This window comes from Patella vulgata, chromosome 5, assembly GCF_932274485.2.
Source record: "Patella vulgata chromosome 5, xgPatVulg1.2, whole genome shotgun sequence".
Lineage (NCBI taxonomy): Eukaryota > Metazoa > Mollusca > Gastropoda > Patellidae > Patella > Patella vulgata.
In genome coordinates, this window is record NC_065883.2 from 59,074,477 (window position 1) to 59,086,145 (window position 11,669).

An 11,669-nucleotide genomic window follows, 5' to 3' on the forward strand; every position below is an offset into this window, starting at 1 on the left:
TGGTTGATTGCAGTATATTATTGGAAGGGTAAAATCTGGATTTTGTCATGAAATGTTTCATGATCTTGAGAACTAATTTAAGCGTGCTTCAATACACAAGTCGATAGTAAGCACACTTTTCTTCCTCTGATCTGGTCTAATTCGTGATCCAGTTCACTATCCCTGATAATTCTATCCCTTGTGAGAATTGTCCAGAATAAAAACATTCTTGATAAAGTTTGCTCATGATGACAAATACCATGTTGGATCGAGTTGGAATTTGTGAGATTCAGGTAAGGAGATTCAGTCAGGATTCAAAGGGTTCATTAAATATATATACAGCAGTAGACTGGAATTGTGTCTTATTTCTACTTTGATTCTATATTCAAATTCATAGGTTATTGAGGCTCAATAATTAATGAACTTTACACAAATTTCTCAATTAAACCCAAACAAATTGTATTCTTTTATATTTGAATAAACTTTATAAGACAGGTATGGAGAAATTTAGCTGTGGCCCCCCAAAAATCCCACACACTCGTATATGCTGTCAATGAAGATTGAAGTTAGTCACAGACCCATCCTCCTTTTAGTTTTAAAAGAAACTCTGCAACAGATTTCTCATTATTTTATTTACTTGTGAACATTTCATAAATACATACATAACAGAAAAAGTTTCCCTTTCTTAAATTTCCAGTCAACTTGTACAAATTAATACAATTCTAGAAAGTGGGTTTCACAAACCTAATTTGTATAGGTGTTTTTACATAAGTATATGAATGACAAATGAGTCCTTCTGAAAGATATTTATGAAAAAAAAACCACATAGATAACCTGGTATTGTTAACCATAATTTCTATTGCACCAAGAAGAAATTGTGTCCTATGTAATGGTAAGTTCAAGTATAGCCTGTCTATAACTCCTTCTTGTCTTAAAACTCATGCTTCCCGATGTAAACACACTAAATGTTCCTGCAGATTAACCATGGGTCTCATTTCTAAAATAAGCCAACTAAAAATATCCCTACAATTTTGACAATAATCTCTGCAACTTAAATTTACTTTTATCTCTTTATGAACTGTGTCAACTTAGCCAATTTGTGTCACTATTCGAGAACCAGTCTTTCAAATTCTGCAGACGAGTTGAAAAAGTTAGTACATGCTTGTTGGACCTTGTGTAACATTGTAAAACTATGTGGGAGATTTAAGAAGTTAAAAGAGTTGTGTAAGATTGTCATGTATTTTCTGTTTTGTTGTACCAGATGGCCTCTACGCCTCTCAATACCACAGCACTGCTACCTTTGATCTCGACTCTCTCAATCAATACACCAATGAACATATTGCACCTCTTGGAATTTAACCATTCTACACTAGATCACCTTTCACTTAGGACGAAGACCTTCTTGTGAATTGGGAAATCTGAAACTATTTTTACACACATGAGAAAAAAAAAACCCAAATTAAACTGTGCAGTATTTGTTTTAGCAAGTACGATAAATTTTTATTAATGATTTTTTTTTGCTGTACCATAAGATGAATTGATAACATAATACACCCACGTTGAAATATAAAAAGTTCTCAGTAATTTTCTAGTGAATAAAACAAGTTAATATTGTTTATGGTTGTCAATAAGTGTCCTAATACTATATTAAAAAGGTGTGTCTGGATAACCATGTCTATATATTTGCTGATAGTCGTAATTTTTAAGACACTTGTACAATTGAAAAGTGAAATCCACATTTTGTTGCTTGATTTACCTAATCAACTACACATTTATCAACGATTATCCTGTAAAATCTGGGATGGCACCTTTAAACATAGATCAGGGTTTGCACACAACCCACAGTGATGGCAACACATTTTCACATACTAGAACATGTCTAGGGTATCATATGAATGATCAAAATTGTGATTCCCTCATTCCACCATGTTATAGCATTGATTATCAGAGTATCAAATATTTGAAATACAAGAGCTTATCGCATGAAGATGAATTATTATATTGGTGCCCCTTGTCAGTAGTGCATGACAGAAGGTCTCTGTAAAGAAACAGCACCTACCTAGTAGTTCACTTGGTATGAAAGACCGATGACCTATGCATTCTATAGATTTAAAGTTTCAACAAAATTGGATAAATTGTGGCCTCTGGAGGGTCCTCAACCCTGCTATACCATATTTTGCGTACGAGGGACGGCCATTTTGTCCAGCAGTTTTCATCTGATTTTCACGCAATTCGAACCTAACTGTCATCAGGGTGTAGCGGTGATGTATTCATACATTTTTTAAAATCTAGATAAAAATTGTGACCTCTAGAGGGGCCACAAGCTAAAAACGTGATTTTTTGAACAATCAGGGGCCATAATCCATGAGGTTATAATTCAGGAATTTATGCTTGAATATCGAAAGGAACCAGTATTTTAGGGTTATAAACAAAATCGGATCAAAATTGTGACCTCTAGAGGGTTCATAGTCCAAAAAATGTTTACACTATTTGCGTACGAGGGGCAACCATTTGAGGGACGACCATTATATCTGGCAGTTTTGGTTTGATTTTCATGAAATTTGAACTAAACCTACATTACGCTTTAACAGCTTGAACGGTTGTTTAAATCGGGTAATAATTGTGACCTCTAGAGAGACCACGAGCTAAAAACGTAAATTTATGTACAATTAGGGGCCATAATTCAGGAAGTTATGGTCCGATATGTGCGAATATCAAAAGGAACCAAGATCTTGGGGTTATAAACATGCATTTCTGACCTCTAGCTAAAAACGTTATTTTTCATACAATCAGGGGCCATAATCCATGAAGTTATGGTCCGATACATGCTAATATCGAAAGGAACGAAGATCTTTAGGAGATGAAAATTGTGACCTCTAGAGTTTCCACAAGCTAAAAATGTGATTTTTCGAACAAGAGATGAATAGAGAACAAGCTAAAAAAAAAGAAAAAAAGAAGAGATTTTTCGCACACTCGAAGTTATGGTCTGAAATGTGCGAATATCGAAAGGGACTGAAATCTTTGGAAGGAAGATAAAGATATATTTTAAATTTCATCAAAATCGAACAAAAATTGTATCTCTAGAGGCTCCACAACCTTCATATTACATACTTGTACACAATTTGCATACAAGGAGCATCCATTTTGTCAGGTAGTTTCGGTCTGATTTTCACAAAATTCGAACTCAACCGTCTTTAGGTTGTAACGGTGCTAAATTTAAACGTTTTCTAATATCGGATAAAAATTGTGACCTCTAGACGGTCCACAAGCTAAAAACATGATTTTCCGTACAATCAGGGGGCATAAGCCAGGAAATTATGGTCCGATATGCGCAAATATTTCAAGTTTGTTAAAATCGAATAAAAATTGTTACCTGTGGAGTGTCCACAAACAAATTGTGGATTGATGGACGGACAGACAGGGGCGACGGCATAATACGTCCACATGAAAATGTGGGCGTATAAAAAGTGAATCACTAAAATATATTTATCGTTTACCTATAAATCCAAAGATAAAATGCATTAACTACCTTGATAAGATAAACATATTAGTATCTGCAGGACTATAATCAACCCCTGTGCTGGCAGTGGTAATGAGCACAACCTTTGTCTTTCTCTCCTTCATATATACCTCTTAACATTTTCTAGAAAAAAAAATACCATAATTTTTCTTATAGTTAAAACTATAAATGATCAAATAATTACTACTTTCAACATTAGAACAATATTATTCCTCTTTTAGCCATTAATATCAAGATGATGGTAGCTCTTGTGATTATTGGCTTGATTATAGTGATCATGGAATTTCTTATCCTGTAGTAGAGTATTTATTGTCAGTACATTATCAGAAGTGCTACTTAGGTTTAATATTACATAATAAGCATTAAATATTTGCTTGCCCAGTGTTTCAATCTATACAATCAGAAGAATTTAAATAACTTAGGCCAACACTTGGTAAAGCCCTGTGCTGTTATATCAATAATCTTGAAATCCTTGCCGTTAATCGATAATAAACTATGCTCGTCTATTTGCCCTGTATACGCCTTCAAAGAGCCTCACATTTCCAACAATTTCCCTACTGTCAAGTTTGTTTTCCCACCTGTTTTAGGTTTTTTTTTTACTGGAACAAACATCAGAAATGCATTAATGATGTAATAAAGACCCGTTAATAAATTTGCCAATAATCAATTTCGCATATACCATGTTCTTACATAGAGAATAGCAGGCAGCATATGTAACTTTGTCGATCAACTGCTCAACTTCACTATTTACATATAGTTCTTAAATTTCAGAATCTTTAGAAGATTAAAATATAAACCATAAGTTTGTTCCAGTAAGATCTGATCACTGTGAACGAACAGTCAATTTCTGTTCAAAAATGCTAAACTAGGCATTTTGTCATTTACAAATATTATATTTGAAGAGAATTTATGAGTTCATTTAACAAATAAAGGTAAGTTTCTTTTTAAACTAACAAGGGCAAGTGTTTTAAAGAGGCATTATGAACATGAACTAAATCTGCCCATTGCAGGTCTTTGTTCTGACTTCAAATCTTATATAAATTATTATTTAGACATTTATTCACATGACAAGCCTATAATCAACTCTCTAGAAGAGCATCAGATGGCTGATGCTACGATAATAAATGATTTGCTCTGCATCTTCAAACAGTCATAACTTTTTTTTTACTCCGTATAAAGTAATTTGAATGACATTTTCAATATATTGCTTTTTCACCATCTATTTTTGAATTATTATAGCAAGAAAGACCACATAATGCATTTTTAACTTTTAAAGTTAAGTTTGGTTGCACTGACAAATTCAAAATAACATTTAATGCAAAAGAAAAAGAAAAAATGTTTAATTTAGATCTGAACTGCCTAAATAAATGTTGAAAATAAATCTTAGTTCTGATCAGCAAAGCTTTTGAAGTGGTCATATCTACAATCAAATCAATTTTTTTAAAAGAATTTAACCAGAAAATACAATAAATATACAATTTTTATTTATGTGTAAAAACACTTAAAAAATGATTTACAAATTGAGATAATACTAAAAACTTTCCCAATTTCTTAAGATATTTTAAGATTTTTTTCAAAAATTAATTTGCTAGCACAGAAGATCATGAAAACTTGTAATTGCTCTAGCAGGCAGGGTTTTTAATATCTTTAGAGTTCAGGGTTTTTGAAATAATCTTTTATCTAAAACATTCTGGGATTGACATTGTTGCATAGTAATAAAGATGAACACTATTCATATATTCAGAGTCACACATTGCAGAACAGAAGGTTGCAGACCTCTGACAATTGATAGGGATCATCCTTTTGTGACCCTATTGCTTCAACCCTAATTTGAAAAAAATCTGTTAAAAACTGTAACCTCTATTGTGTTAACAAACCAATTACGGACAGATTGAGATGGGTGAGTGGGTGACAACATAATATGCTCACAATTAAATGTGGGCATATAAAAATAATTTATATGTGGGCATGTAAAAATGATATGTGGGAATATAAAAATGAATTATTTTTTTAGGCATACAAAAATGAATATTTATGTGTGGGCACATAAAAATGAATTATTATGTGTGGGTATATAAAAAATAATGGGACATTATATACATGTAAACAACTATAACAACAAATTTGTTAATGATGACTAGTATGTAAGATATATGTCACTAATTAACTTTGTCCGGATCCAGGAGTTTTTGCAGGAGGGGGTTTGCCAGGTTCCTGAGACAATGTATCTTCCCCCCCCCCTCCCGCATGGTCTCTATCGTCATTTTGGCGTATATACATACACTGTAACCCAGGTATTGTTTAATCTTGTGTATCTAGCACTAATTTCTTTCACATTCGTTTAATATCAAATCTTTGTTTAAAAATTCATAAAAATCGTTTAAAATCACCCAAAATCATCTAATTTGTACATGTGTCCAGTTTAAAGCTGACTGATTAATTTTGATAATGAGTGTCCAATTTACAAGTATTTAATTTCCTGATCACTGTTCAAAAATTAATCATTATACATCATTAATCAATTGGGTTGTTTATTTTTTAACAATGATTGAGAAATTAAACACTTGTAAATTGGACACTCATTATCAAAATTGAATGGTCAGCTTTAAACTGGACAGAAGTACAAATTAAACGATTTATGGTGATTTTAAACAGTTTTTACAAATTTTTAAACAAAGATTTGATATTAAACGAATGTGAAAGAAATTAGTGCTAGATACACAAGATTAAAAGATACCTGGGTTACAGTAATACACATTGAGCTTTTTAAACAGAGAAATTCAACACCTCGTTTGACGTCAATTTTTATTATGAATTAATACAATGACATTGTGATTCAATTTCATGGATGCAAAGCATTAATTGTGATATCACATAATGTCTATATCATTATCTCATGCTTTGAGTGCCCATCCTGTCCCACATCTGACGATAAAGCCGAGAAACTTTTCTCATAAAAAAATAAAAATTGTTGATTTACAAAAAAAAAAAATATGTAACTGAGCGGGGGGGGGGGGGGGGGGGGGGGGGGGCGACATCCCAAACCCCCCCTCTGGATCCACCCCTGTTAATAACAGAGTAATATCAGCTCAAACTATGTACTTTCCACCATGCCAGTCAATTATGATTCAATCATGAGACGTTTCATACAATTGTATTTGGTCAGTTATATAAATGCAAGGTAAGAATGGCAATAATTCTTAGCAGATAATTAAGATAAGATTTATTGTATTCAAACACCCCTTGAGGATACCATACAATATAAACATATACAACATATCTTTTTGATATAATTCTAAAGCAATTTGATGAGAATTAAATGAACTAAAATTCATTGAGTTTGCTTGATCAAATGATGTCGAAAATTTGCCCATCTTTAGACATATGGCATCAGTTACCGGTACTACTTGGGCTTTATGCTGGAATTGGTGTTATCATTTCTATATTGAGTTTAACTATATAAACCCACTCATATTGACCCCAACTAAACACATTCATATTTGGCCCTAGAAACACAATATTAACATGAATATTTGGCACCAATATCATACACATTGACACCAACAAAACACCAGCACATTGGGCTCTAGCATTAAAGTATAATTACCAACAAAACACAATCGTACGAGCAACTTGCCAATGGTACATTATTTATACTAGTGAAATATTGGACTCGCGTGACATATTTCACAGTAAAAGCACGTGCAGAGTATCTGTATTTTAAGTCGTTTAATGGTCTCGAGCTTAAGACATTGGGTAATATATTCTAAAAACACTCGGGCCTATGGTTCTCTTGTTATTACAATATATTACTTAATGTCTCCCTCTCGACCATTAAACAATACATAAAACATACCCATACTAGGCTAACTAGCAAGAGGATATTAACACATAAGAGTAGCCTACAGCTTTCAGAAATGGTCATGTTGAACATTGAAAGGACTGTACCAATCATTATAAGTGCATACCCACATTAGTTTTGGGCCCTATAGGCCTATCATAATATTGACCCCCCCCCCCAAAAAAAAACCACAAAAAACATCCCTACCCTACTAGTATCACACAACAGTGGGGTTAGGTGGCCAAATTGTCTAAGCATATGCTTTGAATCATAATGTCATTGGGTCAAGTGGCATGGGTTCAATCCCACATTTGTACGTGTGACAGGTGATTCATCTGTTCAATCTTTAGAGTTTTCTCCAGGACCTTCGGTTTACTGGGGAATCGAAACCACGCCAGTTGACTTAATTGAAATAAAATTGTATTATATGTACTTTGTCTTGAAATGGCCTAGTTTGTGTTGATTGGACGTTAAACCCTATTTCTCTCAGTATCATAACATGGAGACCAAAAGAACATACCTACATTTAATATTAGTATCACAATGCTGAAACAACAAAAAACCCCACCCATTTTGGGCCTAACTTTCACAATTTTGAAACCAAAACAACACACAATATTGAGACCTATGAAACTTGAGAAACAAAAACAAATCAAATTTTCAGTATCCTTCCATGCACATGACAATGCTAAGTTTGGCCCCTTTCTCCTTACAGAAATCCTTCATCCACCATTTGTCAAATTATATCAATGTCAATGACTGTCCCACGCAAATAATTCAAAATGAAATGTTAATATTGACATAAGCCATAATATAAATGATTGTAAGTATATTCTCTATCTGTCATATCCTATAATTATAATCATTTCAACTTACTTAAATATCTCAAGGTATGTTACTAAACAATAAAAAAGAGAAATATCTTACAAATATCGTGACAACAAAAATGCAATAACATTTTCCATGAAAAAAAAATCAATTTAAACGTGAATTATTCAAAAAATCCTGAGAAAAATGGCTGCACATAACACGGCCAATTTGCACTGCGTCAATCTCCAAAAATAAGAAAATGTTTTTACATACTTTGAATAGAAGTTCAACTGTTTTCCCAAGCTTGCCTTCACTCCATGTCCACAACTATATACCCTGATACACAGCTCATTCTCACCTTCTTCGCTGTAGTTTTCAACAACAGTGTAGACACTTGTTATTTTTTTCCATTCCAAAAAGAATTCCTCATTATTTGGTATCTGTTGTTAGTGAAGCGATGGCAACAAACATACGCACACATCCCTATCAAAAGATGAATTGTTCTCCTCTCTTTTCTAATTCCACTGATTTGTGTTTACTTCTTGCATGTTCGCATGTTTTTGGGGTTTAGCTCCCAGTGCAATTCAGACGATTTTCTGCAGCACAATAGACAGTGATTTCATGATCTATGTATGGACAGTGATATAAAATCTATTTATCTTTGATCAAAACCTTAATGACAATTTCAAGAAAACCTGAGTTGATAAAAGAATGATTATTTTTTAAAAGGATAAGACTGTGTGTGTTGTTACATAACTGATAATAATACAGAACAAAGCTGTGACCCGCGCTTATTCAAGTGAACCGTGTTGAAAAAAAACGTAGGGAAACTTCATGGGAAAAGTAAATAGTAGAGTTGAAAGGTGTTCAGTGTTACAAAGTTGACAATGGCAAAATATCACAGAAAGGAGGCAGGCAGCAGATGGTAAGTCAATATCGTTGCATCAAAATTTGTTGTGGATATAAATACAGTATAATATAATGTTACGTAAGTAGTGTTTATTTATGACATCATTGATTTTAATTACATCTCGTGGCCTAAACTAATCGTTGAGGTCTTTAAACTCTCAACTTCCTGTATAGCCATTGGTATGTGGGTGCAAAAAAGGTCGTCTGCACCAGGTTCACCGATCCTCATGTTTTATTTCCTTATTTACTGTTATATTAACTAATGAGTGAAGGATAAATTAGATATCATTTATCCCCTTGTTTTCAAGTTCAGTGAAAATTTAAAAGGGCTTATATTGCGCTAAATTGATTAAAATATGTGACAGTTGACTGTGATGAATCGATCTAACTTAAACCCACAAAACAGAAAAGTTAGCCAATGTACATAGTGAACCGTTTGACGGATAATTCTCTCGTTTTGCTGTTAGTGCTTACAGAGATTTGGTTGCATTATAACCAATCGCTATCTAGACTGCTTGTATCTTTCAATTGTTTACCAAACCATTGGTCATTTATTATTCATCTCGAAAAAAGTTGAGGTTGTTTTTATCAATAAATATTTTATGGGTACTGTCATTCTAGCGTTTTCTCGCACCTTTCCTCAAGATGTAAATTGTAACCAAGGGATTTGTCAACATTATTGTTTGTCTGTCCGTCTGTCTGGCCTTTGTGTATTTGGTTACCACATTTTTACTTGCATTATCAAGGTTCACATTGTCTTTAACATTTATTATTCAGATTTAAATAATTTTCCCAAAGATCTCTTTTTAAAATAAATTTCAATACATTTTTAAAAAAATTTCGCACAATGCATGGCTGAAATTTTTACTGTTTGTGCAGCTCGGATGTTATTATTCATATAGACATAAATGTGGACTAAGGAATGTTTTTTTTTATAGACAATTTTTTAAATTTGAAGTCTACATATTTATATTTTTTCTAGTGTACACAAATTTTGATCAATAATCGTTTTCCTAGAACAGACACCCAGAAGACCTACATTATGAATTTGATGGTAGAATATATTAAGATTGATAAGAAAAAATAATTAAACAATTGTTAAATGAGCTAAAATCCCATTTCCAGATGTACGAATGCTGCAAGTTTGAAAACAATCTTTTTTAGAAACAGTATTTTCATATTATTGATAAGTAAAAAAATCCTTTAATATAATATGCAAAACCATGGCAAATATGTTAATAAATTAACATATAATAATTGTTCATTGTTACTGTAATTAGTAAAAGTCAGTTATTTATCCTGTAACAGGTTGATATACATGCATGTTCAACAATTCATAAGGCTATTTTCAATTATTTCACAGATATGACCCAGAATGATCAATGTCTATCAAAAAAATAAGTAAAAATTTGTTTACAAGAAAACAAACAAATCATTCAACTGAGAATTGTATAATAAGCAAAAAGCATAACAACCAGCAAATATTAAAGTGTGGATAGAATTCTGTAAAGGTGTCTTTGAAGTCCCTGAAAGTCGTTTGTGGGTTCCTCCATTGCAAACTTAAAAAATTTGAAAGTTGAAACTATAAAGGAATATAATTCTAAACATGGTTTAATTCTGCTCAGTATTTACAATGATATGAAACAAAAACTTACTTCATAGCAAGCGATAAACACTGATATTCATAATAACACAACTTCATGGATTTACTACTTCTTGGTTTATTACATACAACGTTTCAATACTCTTACAGGTATCTTTATCAAGCAATGATCAATAATGTTGTTGTTGTTTATTACAAATTTAACATCCAATACACCAGGTATGATATAATGAATACAACCATACATTTATAGTACATCCATAAGTAAAACAATTTATAACATTAAAAACATTAATTTAATTAAGCCATAACAACAATCACTTTCCTTTGAATTGGATTTCGCTACTTAATACTAATTGAATAGGGCCCAAAGCTGCCGCCACCATCATAGAATCATATCAATACAAAACTACATAATTAACTAGTCTATCTTTTTGAACATGTCTTCTTAATAAGCGGGTAACCTTAACTAATCTATATAAAAGTTATCACAATTGATTTGGGTGAAACTACCGCCACTGCTTTCTTATTATCAATAACTCCAAACAAACTTAACTCAAACATATCCACATGCATAACTCATTAATAATATCTTCATAATTTATTAACTTACGGCCTAATTATATAGTTCTCAAGATTAAATTATTAGGAGACACACCATCATACTGCATTATGATAATAGATCATTCCATACATTACATATCGTTCATTTTAGGTTTATATCCTTTCCACAAAACCTTGTTTTCCATACTTGAATATTTCTAGTCAGAACATTAGTTTTATCCCATTCTATATTGTGGGTAGGATTTCAAATGATGTGTTCAACTACTGCTGATTTGTTGGCTTCCAGGTAGCTGTTTATTGTTTTCTTCTTGAACAGTAAATTGTATTCTTGGGTGTCTTGAAATGAGGTGGTTTAGAAGCAGTTGGTGATCTTCTTCCTTCATCACCACAAATGTTATCATCTACATTTCTAAGCCAAATGATAGATTGGATTGGGGATGTTG

At 32.4% G+C, this 11,669-nt stretch overlaps 1 long non-coding RNA gene across 1 annotated transcript; it reads right to left on the minus strand.

Annotated features, from left to right (window-relative positions):
* Positions 1 to 594: 594 nt before the first annotated feature.
* On the minus strand, positions 595 to 8,944 carry LOC126820797 (uncharacterized). Its single transcript, XR_007680142.2, has 3 exons — positions 8,424 to 8,944; positions 3,509 to 3,622; positions 595 to 1,403 (listed from the first exon to the last, which is right to left on the minus strand). It is a non-coding gene; the product is annotated as an uncharacterized LOC126820797 (long non-coding RNA).
* Between the last annotated feature and the right edge of the window lie 2,725 nt (positions 8,945 to 11,669).